Raw genomic sequence first — 18146 nt, forward strand, 5'->3', positions numbered from 1 at the left:
CTGGATGGGTTTGGCCTGAGCATGACGCATCGGGCCCGCGGGTTAGCAATAGCAATAGCAATAGCAGTTAGACTTATATACCGCTTCATAGGGCTTTCAGCCCTCTCTAAGCGGTTTACAGAGTCAGCATATCGCCCCCACAGTCTGGGTCCTCATTTCACCCACCTCGGAAGGATGGAAGGCTGAGTCAACCTTGAGCCGGTGAGATTAGAACCGCCGAACTGCAGATAGCAGTCAGCTGAAGTGGCCTGCAGTACTGCACCCTAACCACTGTGCCACCTCGGCTCTTGAGGCAGTTTGACACCCCTGCTTTGGAAGAAGGCTATGGTGCAGACGAAGATCTCCTTTCTTTCTTTTATAGCTCTCTTCCCCGCCCCCATCACATCACCAGAGCTTGCCAATTCTGTATTGCTTTTCTCCTACTACAGGACTGTGTAGTAGAGCTTCAAGACCTGTCAAAATCAAGATGACTACTAGATGGCCATAGAACAGTGTTTCTCAACCTTGGCAACTTGAAGATGTCTGGACTTCAACTCCCAGAATTCACCAGCCAGCGAATGCTGGCTGGGGAATTCTGGAAGTTGAAGTCCAGACATCTTCAAGTTGCCAAGGTTGAGAAACACTGCATCACTCTTTGCTTTCCCCTAGTGGTCCTCTGGATGTCTGCAGCCCATGTTTGATTGCCCTATCAGTGACTAATACTGGGAAAACAAGCATCTAGATTTAAAAAAACGTTTACCTCTGCCAAATCATAGGACTCTCCTCCCATTGGCTATTGAATCTGGGATGATATTGGGAGCTGCCCAGCGTTGGTTAGAAAATGGGTGGCTGTATAAATGTTTAAAATAAATAAATAACTCTATTATTTTGCAAGTGGGCCTCATAAATTTCAAGCAATCCCTATCTCTGGAGGTCTGGGCTTTTTTTCAAGAATGTCTGACTGAATAGATTTATGAGAGGCAGGAGGCCTAATATAAGCAAGGTCAATGAAAGTTTCCATTCTCAGAAACATGGGAAATCATTACCTTGGTGAGAAGAGCTGAAAGATAACTAAACCTGCTTTGGAGTCAGACTAAAAAAAATACTTTACTGATAATGAACTATTTGGACTTGATTGGCTTTCTTCCACAAAGGAATCTTTTTGGCTACAGATGGGGTACAGTCAGTGGTGGGATTCAAATAATTTAACAACCTGTTCTCTGCCCTAATGACCAGCAGGGTAGGTGTGGTCATGTTACTGGGTGGGCATGGCCAACTCAACATCACTCACGTGGATGGGCGCTTCGTCTTAGCTGTTACAATGTAATAAGGGTGAACCGGAGAGGCAGTTTCTGTAAGCAGGTCAATAAAGATGAGGCTAGAAACAACACTAGTATGTTTCCTTCCTGCCTTCCTTACAGGATTAGCCCTGTAAAGTGGAAAAAAACAAAAGGAGATTTCTTCCAACAACCGGTTCTCTGAACTACTTAGAAAGTTACCAACCGGTTCTCCCGAATAGGTGCGAACTGGCTGAATCCCACCCCTGTGATGGGTGTGCACGCAGGTGGGGGTGGGATTTAGCCTACATACCAAATAAAGTATAAAAAGTGGTGGGGAGCACCAGATGTCAGTTTTGACAATTCATTCATTGCCTTTGTGCTTTGTTGGTCAGTTTGTGCCGGGGGAGATAAACTGCATTTTCAAACCGTATCTGTGTTTGGCTATTTTCCTTAACCCTTCGGAACCTGACAGGCGGCAGTAATGGAGGAAAAACTGTGGAGATAGCAGAATGCAAGGGAAGCCGGAATGGAGCGTTAGGGTTAGGGCTAAACCATTACATACAAATATCATTTACTTAGATTTATTTTGGATTGGTTAGTTGTTGTTGTTCAGTCGCTAAGTCGTGTCTGACTCTTTGTGACTCCACGGACCAGAGGTGGGTTCCTACCAGTTTGCACCTATTCGGTAGAACCGGTTCGTCAAATCTACCAAACCGGTTAGAAGAGGTCCCACCAGTGGACCCGGAAAGCAGGCCACACCTATAGAAGAGGTTCCAAACTTTTTTGAAACCCACCACTGGTCCTTGGATATGATTATTCTACACTATCATGCTCGTATTTATAAAACTCAGTGCCTCTGTGAAAGGTAAGGATGACTACTGCATTTGTGGTGCAATCAGAACATTGCGTGTGTTGAGGTTGTTTTAACGCAAACCAAAGATGCTTTTTAAAAAACAAGTTTACATCCTATTCTTATGCATGCCAGTGTTGTGTGTGAGGTAATTTAACGTGGTTCTGACAAGTGTCGTCGGCATCTTCATATCCGGTCACATGGGCGGCAAGCCACTCCCACAAAGGAGGCCACACCCACAGAGTAGGTTTGAACAATTTTTGAAACCCACCACTGCCATGGACCATAGCATGCCAATCCCTCCTGTCCTCCATTGTCTCCCAGAGTTTGCCCAAATTCATGTTCATCAAGGACTCTATCTAAGCATCTCATCCTCTGCTGTTCCCTTCTTTTTTGGCCTTCAATCTTTCCAAACATCAGGGTCTTTCCCCCTCTCCATTTTCTCTTCTCATTAGTTGACCAAAGCATTTGAGTTTCAACTCCAGTATCTGTCTTTCCAAGGGTTGATTTCCTTTAGGATGAGTTAGAGCAATCCATCAATCAAATGTTAGCATTAAGCAGCTCCAACAAGATAGCATACAAAAGATCTTGCTTTCAAAGGTCTTGATTGTTGTAATTATTGATGCCCAATCTATCCATCCTACAAGAGACAGAAAGGTGACTCCTTCCACAAAAGAGTGGAAGCCAGTCTGGATCTCGGAAAAAGTGATTTCTAGCAAGAATAAAGAAAAAAAATGGAATTCAACTAGGGAAAGGATGCAGAGTCAAAGGAGCAAACTCAAATATGTTCTATTTGGTATTTATGCTATTATTTTGCTATGCAGGAATGCATACAACAGCTACACCAATGAGCCGTGGAGGCACAGTGGTTAGAGTGCATTCTACTTCTGCTGATCACCAGCTGCCAGCAGTTTGGCAGATCGAATCTCACCAGGCTCAAGGTTGACACAGCCTTCCATCCTTCTGAGGTGGGTAAAATGAGGACCCAGATTGTTGGGGGCAACAGGCTGACTTTGTAAACTTCTTAGAGAGGCTGTAAAGCACTATGAAGTGGTATATAAGTCTATTGCTATGGCTATACTCACTCCCCTATACTGGTCTAGTAAATCAGCTGAAACAAAATGTTATTATTGGAGCTGCAGTTAGGTAATGTTATATTCTTGATTCAACTTACAGTTATTATCTGCCTCTTTAACAGCAGTGTATCTTTCAGTTCATGCTAAGCCAACCTTGTTTTTCTAAATCTCTATTTTTTGATGTTTTGAGGAGCACTTTTCTTTTCTGTCTTAGCACCTGAAATGGCTATATCAATGGACATTTAAAAAATTCCATTTGGTAGATCTCCTAAGGGACCCATTTATTGTGGCTAAGAAGCCATCTCAAAGATCTACATTTTTCTTCTGCTTTAAGTTCAGCTTGTGGATGGCATGGACCAAGAGGAAATTCCAGAAACCTAGGTGGCCTAGCACGTAAGATGCTGGGCTTGTCATTCAGAAAGTTGGCAGTTGGAAACGCCACCACCACGCAACAGGGTGAGCTCCCATTCTTGCCCAGCTCCTGCCCACCAAGCAGTTCAAAAGCATACAAATGCAAATAGGTAAATAGGTACCATTTTGGTGGGAAGGTAACAGCATTCCATGCGCCTTGGCATATAGACATGCTGGCTAGGTGACCTAGAGATGGGTTGCTAATTTTTTTAGTACCTGTTCGGGCACGCTCACCCGTGCAACGCTTCTTCCAAGGTGGCGCAGTGGTTAGAGTGCAGTACTGCAGCCACTTCAGCTGACTGTTAGCTGCAGTTCGGCGGTTCAAAACTCACCGGTTCAAGGTTGACTCAGCCTTCCATCCTTCCAAGGGGGGTAAAATGAGGAGCCAGATTGTGGGGGCGATATGCTGACTCTGTAAACCGCTTAGAGAGGGCTGAAAGCCCTATGAAGCGGTATATAAGTCTAACTGCTATTGCTATTGCTGTGCATGCCACCGCCACTACTACTGATTTGGCTGATCCAGCCTGAACTGGCAGCAACCCACCTCTGATGTGACCACAGAAGATCCTTCAGACAACATTGGCTTCCTCAGCTAGGAACCAAAGATGAGCACTGCCCCCCTAGAGTTGGAAAAGACTGGACAGGGAAACCTTTATCTTTTAAAGAATGCAGTAGAATAAAGTTTTGAAGCAAAACTTCTAAATGCTCCTTATGATAATTCTGTAAAGCAAGGCTTATAACAACAATTTCAAACACACGAAGGATATTCATTAAGTCTGACTTCATGGGGGGGCTGATAATATTTCATTAGATGAATATGATAGAAAGACTCTGTTCTGTTGGGTTTTTAGCATCAGTCCCTAATGACTCAAGCAAGCTGAACTGTACACTGTACATTGTATACTGCAAGAAGAAATAATAGACGATTAAAACTGGTATATACTTAATTGTCTACTATTCTCAATGCGAGTTAATAAAGTAAGGAAACCAAAGTATCAGAATTTCCATACTTTACTTTTGTTTAAACAAGTAAATAAATCCAGAAATGAAAGATTAGCTGTCAACATTTAAGGCACACCATTATCCTCTCCTTTCTCGCTGTTTTATGCTGTAAAAACCTATTCCTCAAAGATAGGCCACATGGGTTAATCCTAAATCCAGATAGGTGGCATAAAGGATATATATGTATTACATCCCATGTTTTCTCCAGAAATGCCAGATAGTTTACATGGGATAGTTTATCCTCACAATAAAAACTCTGGGAGTCCATTTTTATGGAGGGAGTCAGTTCGTGGGACATTAAAACTGGAGAATAAAAACATGCAAATTTGTTTCACTGAATTAATCTATTTCATAGGTGATTCCCAGCAGATGTTAAGATTTACAACATTATTAAGTCACTATATGCCAATCACTGAACCCATCACGAATCATGCATCCCATTATCTTGAAAATATAAACTGATATTTATTTTCATCCCACCAATTTTCGCAGGTGCAAAACGAACAGCAATATCTTTCTCAGAACTGTGATTCCATTTTTATTTGTGTTTAATTTCGTCTGATTCTCAGAGACTGCCAGGACAAGCCCCGGTGAGTTTTCTGGATGAGGTTTTTTTTAGAAGAGGTTTACCATTGCCCCCTTCCTGGGGATGAGAAAAAATGACTGGCACAAGATCATTCAGTTTGGTTTGGTTTGGTTTATTGGATTTATATGCCGCCCTTCTCCCAAGGACTCAGGGCGGCGTACAACATTCAAAAAACCACATATTACAAAAGTTTAAAAAAATTAGATAGAGTATCCAAAAAACAAACCCAATTAAGATTAACAATAACATTTAAAATTAGATTAAAATGAACAATAATCAATCCTTTATTTTATTTTGTTCAGGCCAGGCCAGCTTGCTGGAAAAGCCAACTTTTCAGGGCGCGTCGGAAGGACCAGAGGTCGGGGATTATATGAAGCTCCGGGGGCAGCTCATTCCAGAGGGAAGGTGCTCCCACAGAGAAGGGTCTCCCCCTGGGGGTCTCTAGCCAACACTGTCTGGCCGACGGCACCCTGAGGAGGCCAACTCTGTGGGATCGCACTGGGTGGTGGGAGGCTACTGGTGGCAGTAGGTGGTCTCGCAGGTATCCTGGGCCTAAGCCATGGAGCGCTTTAAAGGTCATAATTAGTACCTTCAATCGCACCTGGAAGACAACCGGCAACCAGTGCAGGCTGCCTAAAAGGGGCGCAACATGGGAGCACCTAGGTATCCCCATGATAACCCACGCAGCCGCATTCTGGACCAGTTGAAGCCTCCGGATGCTCTTCAAGGGCAGCCCCATGTAGATAGCATTACAGTAGTCCAGGCGAGAGAGGACGAGGGCATGAATGACTGTGCACAGAGCATCCCGATCCAGGAAGGGGCGCAACTGACGTACCAGGCGACCCAGGCGAGCTTTGTGCCTACAGTAAGGTGGAACTAGAATTCACAGTCTCCTGGTCTCTAGCCTGATGCCTTAACCACTACACCAAACTGGTTGTCTGATTCTGTATATACACAGACAAACCTTTCAAGAAATTTTCAGGAGGAGATTTGAAAAAGACACCTAGGATTTCTGGAGGACATGAAACCATGCCCTCATTCCACCGCTGATGCTGTGAAAAATCAAAGGACTCAAAACATCTGGCCAATGCTGAGGGTATGTTGTGACAGCTGTCACTGACATAAAAATAAAAATCCAGGGGGAGCCTGGAGCCTAGACAACACAAGCTAAAGACCCCCAAGCACCATGTTAGATATCACCTATTATACTTAGAAACATTGCTGTGGACTTATTGTTGCTTAAGTATTCAGCTGTATTGCCTTGATGAATGATCAGTTTTCAGCAATTAGTCTTCCTTGTAATTATGTCCTTCCAAAAATAGAAAAAAAAACTTTCACTCAGTGCTGATCTGTGGAGCCTGCTGTATATGTTATAAAAAGGAGTTTTAGTTTCTATTTTTAAAAAATCATGTTTATTCATTGCTTTAAACAATATATTAGGCTACATTACTTTCTTAAACAAGAGTTACTTGTCAACATTTTGAAAGCACCTCTTCATAAACATCTACTGTAGGGCTGTCCTGTGGATAGATTGGAATACAACTCGCATAAGCCTTCATTATTGGACATGACTGGCTGAAACCAATCGGCAATACAGTTCAAAACATTAGGAGGATATCAGCTTACTTATATATAAATTTATCATCCTCCTGGTTGCTGACAGATGTAAGAAAATCAATTCCTTTTACAACTGTACTGTTTTGTTAAACATGGGTGATAAGCCCTGGTAGCACAGGGATCAAAATGCAGTGCTGCAGACTAAATCACTGCTTACTCCAGGAGTTCAGTTCTAAACTGTTCCAGGTTGCCTCAGCCTTCCGTCCTTCAGCAGGTGGCAAAATGAGAACCCAGATTGTTGGGGGCAGTATGCTGACTCTGTAAACCGCTTTTAAAAGGCTGTAAAGCACTCTGAAGTGGTATATAAATCTAATTGTTATTGCCAAATGCTGTTGTTAATTGTGAAGTGTGGCATACTGAGGGCTAGTCTTGGAAATGAGTGAGCTGGATATTATGTAACAATGATAAGATAAACAAGCTTGCACTCATCCAGACAAGACCGAGTGGCTATTGATGCTGCCTCCCAAGGATAGTCCAGACATTCCATCTCTTAACCTGGGGGGGGGTGGTGAAATTATACACCCCTCAGAGAGGGCCCGCAATTTGGGTGTCCTCCTGGATCCGCAGCTGACGTTAGAACACCATCTGTCGGCTGTGACCAGGGGGGCCTTTGCCCAGGTTCGCCTGGTGCACCAGTTGCGGCCCTACCTGGACCGGGAGGCACTTCGAATGGTCACTCATGCCCTCGTGACTGGATTACTGTAACACGCTCTACATGGGGCTGCCCCTGAAGAGTGTTCGAAGACTGCAGTTGGTCCAGAATGCAGCCGTGCGAGCGATATTGGGTGTACCTAGATACACGCATGTTACACCCATCCTCCGCGAGCTGCACTGGCTCTCCGTTGGTCTCCGGATGCGCTTCAAGGTGCTAGTCGTTACTTTTAAAGCCCTACATGGTTTAGGACCTGGCTACCTGAGAGACTGCCTCCTGCCACTTACCTCCCAACGACCAACAGGATCGCACAGGTTGGACCTCCTCCAGGTGCCGTCGACTGGACAATGCCGGCTGGCGGCCCCCCAGGGGAGGGCCTTCTCTGTAGCTGCGCCAGCCCTGTGGAACGATCTACCCATAGAGATCCGGACCCTTACCACTCTCCCGGCTTTCCCCAAAGCCACCAAGACCTGGCAGTTCCGGCAGGCCTGGGGCTGTTGATCAATATCCAGCCCCACTTAGACAGAATGGATGGTGTGGAATTTTAATAATTGTATCTTTTATCTTAAATTTTTAAATGCTTCTTTTATCTTGCCTGTAAGCCGCCCAGAGTCCCAAGAGAGTGGGTGGCATACAAATTTTATTAAATTGAAAAAAAATGAAATAAAGGAATCATCCCGATGGGTCTGGGGATTCATTGTTGAAGCCATCAGAGGCTAAAGCTCTCAAAATAAAAACAGTCACAATAATAAAACTTTCAAAGTTGTTACATAAGCAAACGGTTAACTAAACAAATACACTTTAATCCATTACCAATGCACATTTCATTTTGAATTCCAAGTTCGATGTCATTAGTCCTACAATAAATAAAATCACCAGAATTTCACTTCAATTTGAGGCTGTGTTTAATCTGAGGCTGGGTTAGTAAGTATTTTATAACTATTTATGGGATCAATGAAATATCAGAGGCATCAATGAGCTGAAGTGGCACAGTGGTTAGGGTGCAGTACTGCAGGCCACTTCAGCTGACTGTTATCTGCAGTTCAGCGGTTCTAATCTCACTGGCTCAAGGTTGACTCAGCCCTCCATCCTTCCGAGGTGAATGAAATGAGGACCCGGATTGTTGGGGGCAATATGCTGACTCTGTAAACCGCTTAGAGAGGGCTGAAAGCCCTATGAAGCGGTATATAAGTCTAACTGCTATTGCTATTGCTATTGCATTCTTCATATAGATAGCATGGACTGTTTAGCGCAAATGCTCAAAGATCCTCCATATGAAAAGTACCCATAATTTAACCTCATTTTAGCAGTTCACAGAGCAGCTTATGTTGATATAATTTAGTTGGAATAGGTCAGATGCCAACAGTGTGTTAATTTTAATTAGATTTTTTATTTAATTAGATTCTGTGATAAGCTTAAGGTACCTATTTTCCCAGACTGAATTCTACTGTGAAGCCATGTAATCACAATCTATTCCTTTAATATCCACGTTCTAATTTTATTTAAAAAAATTGATGCTCCTCCACAATAAGTAGCAACCAGCTATGGATTATTGGAAATCCTACCTGATTAGTTTGGTCAAGGGAAAAATGATTAAGACTGTTTTAAAAAATCTGGGAGCCTTATATGACTTTTCAAAAACTATAAGCAATTTCTCTTTCCATATTAGTTTTAATAAGCATTTCATAGCTGATGGTTTAAACCAATTTCCTTTTATAACTGTTAACCTTTTCATTTAAAAAATAGTCTTAATTGGTTTCTTTTCACCACTGAGTACAATTCTTTTCTCAATAGGTTAGAAAATGGGTGAAACAAGATTAGCCAGTTATTTATTTCATTTTTCAATTCCAATTCTTAGGATACTTTGTTAAAGAAAATATTGTAGGGCTTTTTACCTATTCAGTAATTGTAACAGAATAACATAGTTGGAAGGGACCTTGGAGCTCTTCTAGTCCAACCCTCTGCTTAGGTAAGAAATCCTTTACCATTTCAGACAAACAGTTGTTGAATCTCTTCTTAAAAGCCTCCACTGTTAGAGCACCCTCAACTTCTGGAGGCAAGTTGTTCCACTTCTAGTTATAATTGTTAGAAAATTTTCTTTAGTTCTAAGTTGGTTCTCTTATTGAACAGTTTCCATCCATTGCTTCTTGGTCTGCCTCAGGTGCCTTGGGAAATAGTTTGGCTCCCTCTTCTTTGTGGCAACCCCTGAGATATTGTAACACTGCTATTATGTCACCTCTAGTCCTTCTTGTCATTAAACTAGACGTACCCATTTCCTGCCACCGTTCTTCATATCCCCCAGTCCCTTAATCATCTTTTTGGCAATTCCCTATACTCTTTTTAGTATCTCAACCAGTGGTGGGATTCAGCCAGTTCGCATCTATTCGGGAGAACCAGTTGTTAACTTTCTAAGCAGTTCGGAGAACCGGTTGTTGGAAGAAATCTCATTTTGTTTTTTTCCACTTTACAGGGCTAATCCTGTAAGGAAGGCAGGAAGGAAACATTCTAGTGTTGTTTCTAGCGTAATCTTTATAGACCTGCTTACAGAGACTGCCTCTCCAGTTAACCCTTATTACATTATTACAGCTAAGGAGAAGCGCCCATCAACATGAGTGAGGTTGAGTTGGCCACACCCATCCAGTCACATGACCACCGAACCACACCTACCCAGCTGATTATTAGGGCAGAGAATCGGTTGTTAAATTATTTGAATCCCACCACTGATCTCAACATCTTTTTAATATTGTGGCAATATACTTTTTTTTTCTTTTAGTTGCACAAGTAGTCCTTGACTTACAGCCATTCATTTAGTGACCTGTTCTGACTCCCCTCTTCATACACCAAAGCACGCCGAGACAAAGATACTTCAAGGATTTATTAACACGCAGACTAGACCTTGGCAGCAATACAGCACAAACTGACCTTGGCAGCAATCCAACCTGCCAAGATAGCCACAATAGCTTCTCCAGCTCTAGTAAATATGTTGATTCCTGCGACAAGCTCGTGGAAAGCCATTCCTTTTATAATCTTGAGAGGAGCCTAATTACCACCATCTGAGTTCAATTATCTCCTGTAACTGCATAATTGTTCTTTACGCCTATTAGCCCTCCGTTGCCGGGCATCCAGGACCAACTCCCTTGTCTCTTCCACACTGCTCCAATGCATGACGTCAGGATCACACTCTCTTGTCTCCTCCCCACTGCTCCAAGGCTTGATCTTGGGAGCACGCTCCCTTTGGCTCTCACTGCTGCTCCGGGCCTCAGGCGCCTCCTGGTAGCCAACCAGCCTCTCTGTACCCTGTCCAGGGTCGTCCACATCTTCCAGAGCTGACTCATAGGGCCTCTCGCTGTCGGAGTTGGTGGCAGCTCCAACGGCTCCTGCTGGGCCACAACAGTGACCATTTGAAGTTACAAGGGAACTGAAAAAAGTGACATATGATATGTTTTCACAATCATTACAGCATCCTCATGGTCACAGTATCAAGATTCTGGTGCTTGGCAAATGGCATGCATTTATGCCAGTGGTGCTGTCCTGGTGTCATGTGATCAACATTTGCAACCTTCCCTTCAAGAAGCAAAATCAATGGGGAAATCCAGATTCATGTAACGACCAAATGATTCACTGAAGAGCGGCAGCAATTCACTTAACAACTGTGGCCAAAAAAAAAACATCATAAAATGGGGCAAAACTCATCAACTGCCTTGCTTAGAAACAGAAATGTTGGACTCAATTGTGGTTATAAATTAAGGACTACCTATATTGGATAAACTGTTTGAATTGAAAAATAATAAAATTTTAATTTGCAAAAACAAAACCTTTGCTTTTTGTTTTGCTGAGAATGTTCACTTTCCAGGGTGCTCTCCACCTCTTCTCATAGTATATATGTTTCTATAATTTCATGCTAGATTTTAACATTTAGAGTTTATACCCTGCCCTGCTGATGCCACATCTTCTGAAAGAGAATCTGTTGAATAGTAATGTTAGGATTTAAGTATAGCAGCAATCTCCGAACCAGCTCAATGTGTGAAAATAACTACGCATATGTATGTTCTCTAAACCTATGTGCATTTTTCATTTTTAACAGTGATGCTGTTGCATTAGCAAATAAAATACATAAATTACGGGCAGCCTTGCTGCCTGTTCAAATTAAAAAGACCTGAATCTTAAGGCAGTGGCTCAGTGGCTAAGACACTGAGCTTGTCAATCAGAAAGGTCAGCAGTTCAGCGGTTTGAATCCCTAGCACCGTGTAACAGAGTGAGCTCCTGCTGCTTATCCCAGCTTCTGCAACCTAACCGTTCAAAAGCACTTAAAATTGCAAGTAGAAAAATAAGGGCCACCTTTGGTGGGAAGGTAACAGCATTCTGTGTGCCTTCGGTGTTTAGTCATGCCGGCCACATGACCACGGAGACGTCTTCGGACAGCGCTGGCTCTTCGGCTTTGAAATGGAGATGAGCACCACTCCCTAGAGTCAGGAACAACTAACACATATGTGTGAGGGGAACCTTTACCTTTGAGAGAGAGGGGCGGGGGGAGGGATTATCCTATGATCACCTTTAATATTTTAACCTTTTGATGAAACAGGATGAATTCATTGAATTTAGTAAACCATGTTAGTTAGTCTTATCTGTTACCAGAAAATTGATATCAGCTCTCCTTTCAGCGTAGTATTAATGAAGTACAGCTAATATAGAGCCGAGGTGGCGCAGTGGTTAGGGTGCAGTACTGCAGGCCACTTCAGCTGACTGTTATCTGCAGTTTAGCGGTTCTAATCTCACCGGCTCAAGGTTGACTCAGCCTTCCATCCTTCCGAGGTGGGGGAAATGAGGACCCAGACTGTGGGGGCGATATGCTGGCTCTGTAAACCGCTTAGAGAGGGCTGAAAGCCCTATGAAGCGGTATATAAGTCTAACTGCTATTGCTATTGCTAATGTGTGGTTAATTTATCGTTCATTTCTGTTTTAAACTGAGCATCATGCCATGAATGATATATAGCTGCTATATCGCTTTCTGAAATACTGCATAATAAAGTTTGCCTTCTTCTAGCAGATCAGTGTAATTTTTGCACAATCATGTTTTTCTTATTTGAGAAAATAAGCTTTTCAAACGATTTGGTGAGTGGGGGGTGGGAGGGGAAAGGATGAATCTTTTGATTAAATATGGGTATAACTGTCAAGTCTCCCAGACTGTGACTTGTTTGTAAAGTAAGTTGGTCTCTATTCATGAATTGGCACTGTTTATTAACTGGCTGTTGCTTGATCTTGGTTATTTTTCTTGTCAGTCAGATTACAATGATCTGGATATTCATACAGCTCTATTTCTGTGTGCTCCTTGGGTCTTGAACTTGGTTATTTTCTTGCAGATGTTTCATTACCCAACTAGGTAACATCATCCCCTACCTAGTTGAAGAGCCGAGGTGGCACAGTGGTTAGGGTGCAGTACTGCAGCCACTTCAGCTGACTGCTAGTTCTGCAGCTCAGCGGTTCAAAACTCACCGGCTCAGGGTTGACTCAGCCTTCCATCCTTCCGAGGTGAGTAAAATGAGGACCCAGATTGTGGGGTGATATGCTGACTCTGTAAACCGCTTAGAGAGGGCTGAAAGCCCCATGAAGCGGTATATAAGTCTAACTGCTATTGCTATTGCTACCTGGGTAATGAAACATCTGCAAGAAAACCATCAAGCTCGGAGAGCACCAAGGACCCCACAGTTAACTCTGAGCTATAAATCTTCTCTTCTATTCATATCCCTACATCTGTCCATAATGGTGCCCCATTTTAATTCTTAAGATTCTTTTTTTTCATGTATCCTATTTTGAGAAATATACCAGGCAAATAAATTATTTAAATCCAGAATCAGAGATACCATTAACAGTTATTTTGTAATGCTTTGGGGGTGTGGAGATGAGGGATATAATGCTGAAATAAGAATCAAGGATAGGTAAAATAAAAGTTCATTTAAATAAATATACATTCTTTTGTACATGTACTTATGTACATTCACACTATATAATTATTCAAAAATATGAAAATACAAAGGAAAAAATAAAGCAGGCAAAACAAAGCTAAACAATAACATTAAAAAGTGCATTAAAGGGATAAAAATACATATTTATTCCCCCGGTTGAACACTGACAAATACATTGCAACAATAATAGATCTGTTGCAAAATAGACCCAACATTTATAAACTTCTACATCTACTTGCAACCCAATTTTATCTGTCACACATCGTATATATGAAGAAAAAAAAAATTAACAGGAAATAAATCATTTTAAGAGTGTAACCATAACTAAAAAAGAAATGTCATGAAAACAAGCTAAAGTCTGCTGTAGCTCCTGAAGATTTTAAAATCTTTCCTTGTTAAACTGGAAAGCACAATACAGAATGTAGAGCATACAATGTCAGTGAGATAAGATGATATGCTTTGCATTTTTAAGAGATCATTTTATATACAATGGGCGATTTACAATGAATGGTAACACAGCAGTAACAATTTTAAAGAACTGTATTTGCAACATGCAAGAAATGAATGGTGCCTCTTACTGCTCAAGTCCTTTGAGGCACATTAACATTTTCAAGGATATGCTGCTCATTAGAAAGATACCATTAGCTAATACCAGACTAGAATAGAGAGGAACTGGCACTGACAATGCTTGCACGGCTGATATTTTATTAACTGTTGAATAAAATTTAACTGAATGTTCATTGGGCAAAGCTATGTGCAAAACATTGAACAATCTTTATTTTGTGTGTGTGTGTGTTTGTGTGTGTGTATGTGTATGTGTGTGTGTGTAGTATTTGTGCTGATAAATAAATAAAGGGAGACTAGTATTTGAATCCCAGTAAAGGTATGGCTAGCTGATGAGAGCTAAATAGCTTGAAATAGATCTATACTAGTCTCCCTTTATTTATTTATCAGCACAAATACTACACAAATGTAACAAAAGGCAACAGTAAAATATTGGGCTTTCTGTTTGGATGGTCTTTTGTGATGAGCCGATGGACAGAGAATGGAAGCAGTTAGCTTCCTCCCATAATTGGGGCATACCAGGGGTTGTGATTTTATTTATATATACATACATACATACATACATACATACATACATACATACATACATATATCAGAAATTTTAACAGGATAACAATTTCTAAATAATATATACAGACATACACACATATACATCAGGTGTGAAATCAACTTACCTGCACAACTGGTTCACAAATGAGAGGGCGCGCGCTGGCTTTGCTAGCACCACCTTCAGCACATGCGCAGGACCTTCCACGCATGCACAGAGTGTCAAAAACAGGACATGATGATATCTGGGTGGGTGGGCGGAGCCTCCCTCTGCCGCTGCTACTGGTTCACCCAAAACCAAATAAAACCGGTTGCCTTTCACCACTGATATGCATACATGCATGCATACATACATAGATACGTACATACATGCATACATACATACCAATGGTGTGTTCCAGATCCTGTGCAACTGGTACGGTACAACAGGGCTAGGCACCCACCACGTGCATGCATGCAGCGCACATGCAGCGCATGCATGTGTACCCAATGCCCATGACGCTCCAGCTGCTCGGCGGCGTGTTGTGCAGGCACCGTATGCTTTGTGCGCGTGCGCAAATGCCCCAATTGGCTCACAATAGTGGTAAGGAGAGCGGGCAGGCAGGTGGGCCCTCCAGAGCACCATACCGGAACGGTACCTGGTGCTCCCAGCAGGCACCGGTACGCCCGTATCAGGGCATACCGGTCGTATCCCACCACTGATACACACACACACACACATGGTACACACACAGACACACACTTTTAAAAATTGCTCAATGTTTTTCACATAGCTTTGCCCAATGAGCCTTCAATTAATTTTTTTTAACAGTTAATAAAATATCAGCCGTGCAGAGAAGGCGCTCTGCTGATACCTTCAGCCAGGGCCCTGCATTTGATTTGGGTCCCAGGAGAAATGCTTTCTCTGCTGCATCTCCTGCCTTGTGGAACGTTCTCGCTTCTGAAATTAGATTTGACATTCCATCCCTTTTGACATTCCAGAAGGTCTTCAAGACCTGGTTATGTGATCAGGCCTGGAGCTCTCAGGGAACAAGATACGTGCTATAATGGTTTGAGGGGAGAATTAGTTTTAAGTTTCCCTGAGTCGCAAAGTTTATTTTCTGGCCCGGGGTCAATGACCTGTCACCAGATTTCTCTGTGAAGATAAAGTATCAGGCAAAATGTCAGCTGCTCTTATTTCTTTGGAAGAAAATGGACTAATGGAATTAGATCTGAAAAAAGGGGCAAACTAAGGATTGGAAAATCTATCCAAAGAAAAGTTTCCAAATAAACTGGAGGGGGGAGGGGTAATTTCTATGCCAGCTCTTCTGATATTTCTTTTCAGAAAATTCTTTTTCCTCAAAAAGTAACTTAAACTCTAATTGGAGTTCCAATTAGGTCCAGCATTTCTCTATAAGGATCAAGGAACACCCACTATATAATTTCATCTTTGTACTCCATTGCTATGTTCCCAAGAGATGGCGCTTATACTTTACTCCGTTAACTTACAATACATTAAAATATAAACCATATGGACTAGAGCCATGTAGCATGCTAGGCTAAAATGTGGTTAACAAGCCTGTACTCATTGTGTCTGTGGAAAATTGCTTCCAAGATCATTTGATGCAGATATACTGTATTTTTCGGAGTATAAGATGCACCGGAGTATAAGACGCACCAAGATTTTGAAGAGGTGATTAAACTGATAAGAACAGATACTACACTTGATCTTAGCCAAAAGGCTGAGAAGGGAGAAGAGGCAAATTTTAAAAAATGGTTTTGCACTTTGAAGACCTCCCAAAAAGGGCCCATTTTTCATAAAATCAGGCCCATTTTTGTCAAAAAAAAAAAATTGCATGCATAGCCTTTAGGAGGCTTATAGAATGCTCTTGGGGACTGGGGAGGCAAAAATGAGCAAAGAACAGCCTGTTTTTAACTCATTTTTGCCCTACCCAGCCCCCAGGACCACCCTGGAAGCCTCCTAAAGGCTATGCACAGCCATTTTTGCAAAGGGGCGGGGTTTCAGGAGGCCAAAAATGCTGTATTCAGTGTATAAGATGCAGCCAGATTATCACCCTCTTTTTTGGGAGAAAAGGGTGTGTCTTATACTCTGAAAAATATGATAATTCAGCCAAGGGAACTAAGTAAGCATATGAATCATACATCCATGTCTGATGCAGGAGGGGGTGCACAGGTAAATCTACCAGTGGCTGGCCAGGTTAGGTGGTCTTAATAGAATGGACCTTATAAATTCATATTAGCTTGGCTTTTCATTCTAGTGCCCTGGAGTTCCAAAGTTGACTTTTAGCTGGAGTGAACTTTCTCTCCAACTTCCTCATAAGTATTAAAAATAGGGCTGAATAGTGTGGCAAGACCCTGTAAAGGAGGGGCACAGGAAGCCAGGCGTGGGTGAGAGATAGAACAGAGGTAAAAACTGCTGACAGCTTAAGACATTATAGGAACTTCTCTTTTTTGTATTTTCCTATGTACTTCTCTGTAACATTCCAAATGAACTTCCCCTTTTCGAAATGTTATGCTTGTCTCGTGTATGGAAACGCCTTGAGAATGCACAGTGTGGAACACGGCATAAAAGTAGCATCCTGGGCAGAGCCCAGGCAGTTCAGATTTTGGTGTGTGAACACGCTGCATCAAATAAACCTGTTTCTCTCACCTTCGTGGTCTCAAGTCCTGGTCTTTCGTAAGTAGATTACAAACCTCAATCTGCTGCAACATATCCAGTCTTTATTTTGTAAGAGTTGATCTCTTGTCAATTGCTAATAATTGATCTAATATCATTTAGTCACATCCTCCATTCCAACATTGGTCTTCTAAATATAACTGTTTCCTCATATCTGCGTAATAGTGAGCAGATGGTATGAGAAAAAGTAAAATAGCTGTCTAGGATCAGTTTATACATAAGATCTGCTGTACGATTACTGGACACACGCTGCATTTAAACGACATAAATACGTCAGTAGAATGGAGACAGTAGTTTATATACCTGGTGCTACATTTACTAATAAACTGCCTGCCCTTGATGAATACACAGTGGAAAAAACAGGAAAGATGTGAGCTGAATAAACTCCTTAAGAATGCAATTAAATCCTAATTAGAGTCCAATTGTATTAACAAGTGGAAATATGTATATTTTTACTTGTTTTTTTTTAATCTAATCTGGTGCCATAATTTTAGACAATTGGGAGAGTGAAAAAAAAATCTCCCAGGCCAAAGATGGCAGCATAATATAGTCTAATAACAATTTCCTCTTTGACAATATCAGCAAATAACGATTTTCTTCAGAAAATAAGTTGACATCCATTTGGAGCTTGGCAAAAAATATTATATAAGAAATGTTTGCTAGCCTGATTAATGGCCTTTCTTTCACCTCCCCAAAAATATTAACCCTGGAAAGACTTCTATGCTTTAAAGATGAATTCAGCATTTATCTGGAGTGAGCTTTGCTGAACCCTGTGACCTTAGCTTCAAGTAAATGTGCAGAGAAGTGGGATATCAAAAATGCCTCAAAAATGTCAATTTTCCAAGATTCACTTTTTCTTTTACTTTATACCAAATATAGTCATGAATAAGCTGAGAATTTTAGGTGACAAAATTGGGATTGGTTTACGTGTGAATGGGCTAAT

General features: G+C 41.8%; 1 pseudogene; it reads right to left on the reverse strand.

Annotated features, from left to right (window-relative positions):
- Positions 1-16092: 16092 nt before the first annotated feature.
- LOC116508559 lies at positions 16093-16259 on the reverse strand (annotated as a pseudogene).
- Positions 16260-18146: the final 1887 nt, after the last annotated feature.

This window comes from Thamnophis elegans, chromosome 4 (assembly GCF_009769535.1).
Source record: "Thamnophis elegans isolate rThaEle1 chromosome 4, rThaEle1.pri, whole genome shotgun sequence".
In the NCBI taxonomy this organism is placed as follows: domain Eukaryota; kingdom Metazoa; phylum Chordata; class Lepidosauria; order Squamata; family Colubridae; genus Thamnophis; species Thamnophis elegans.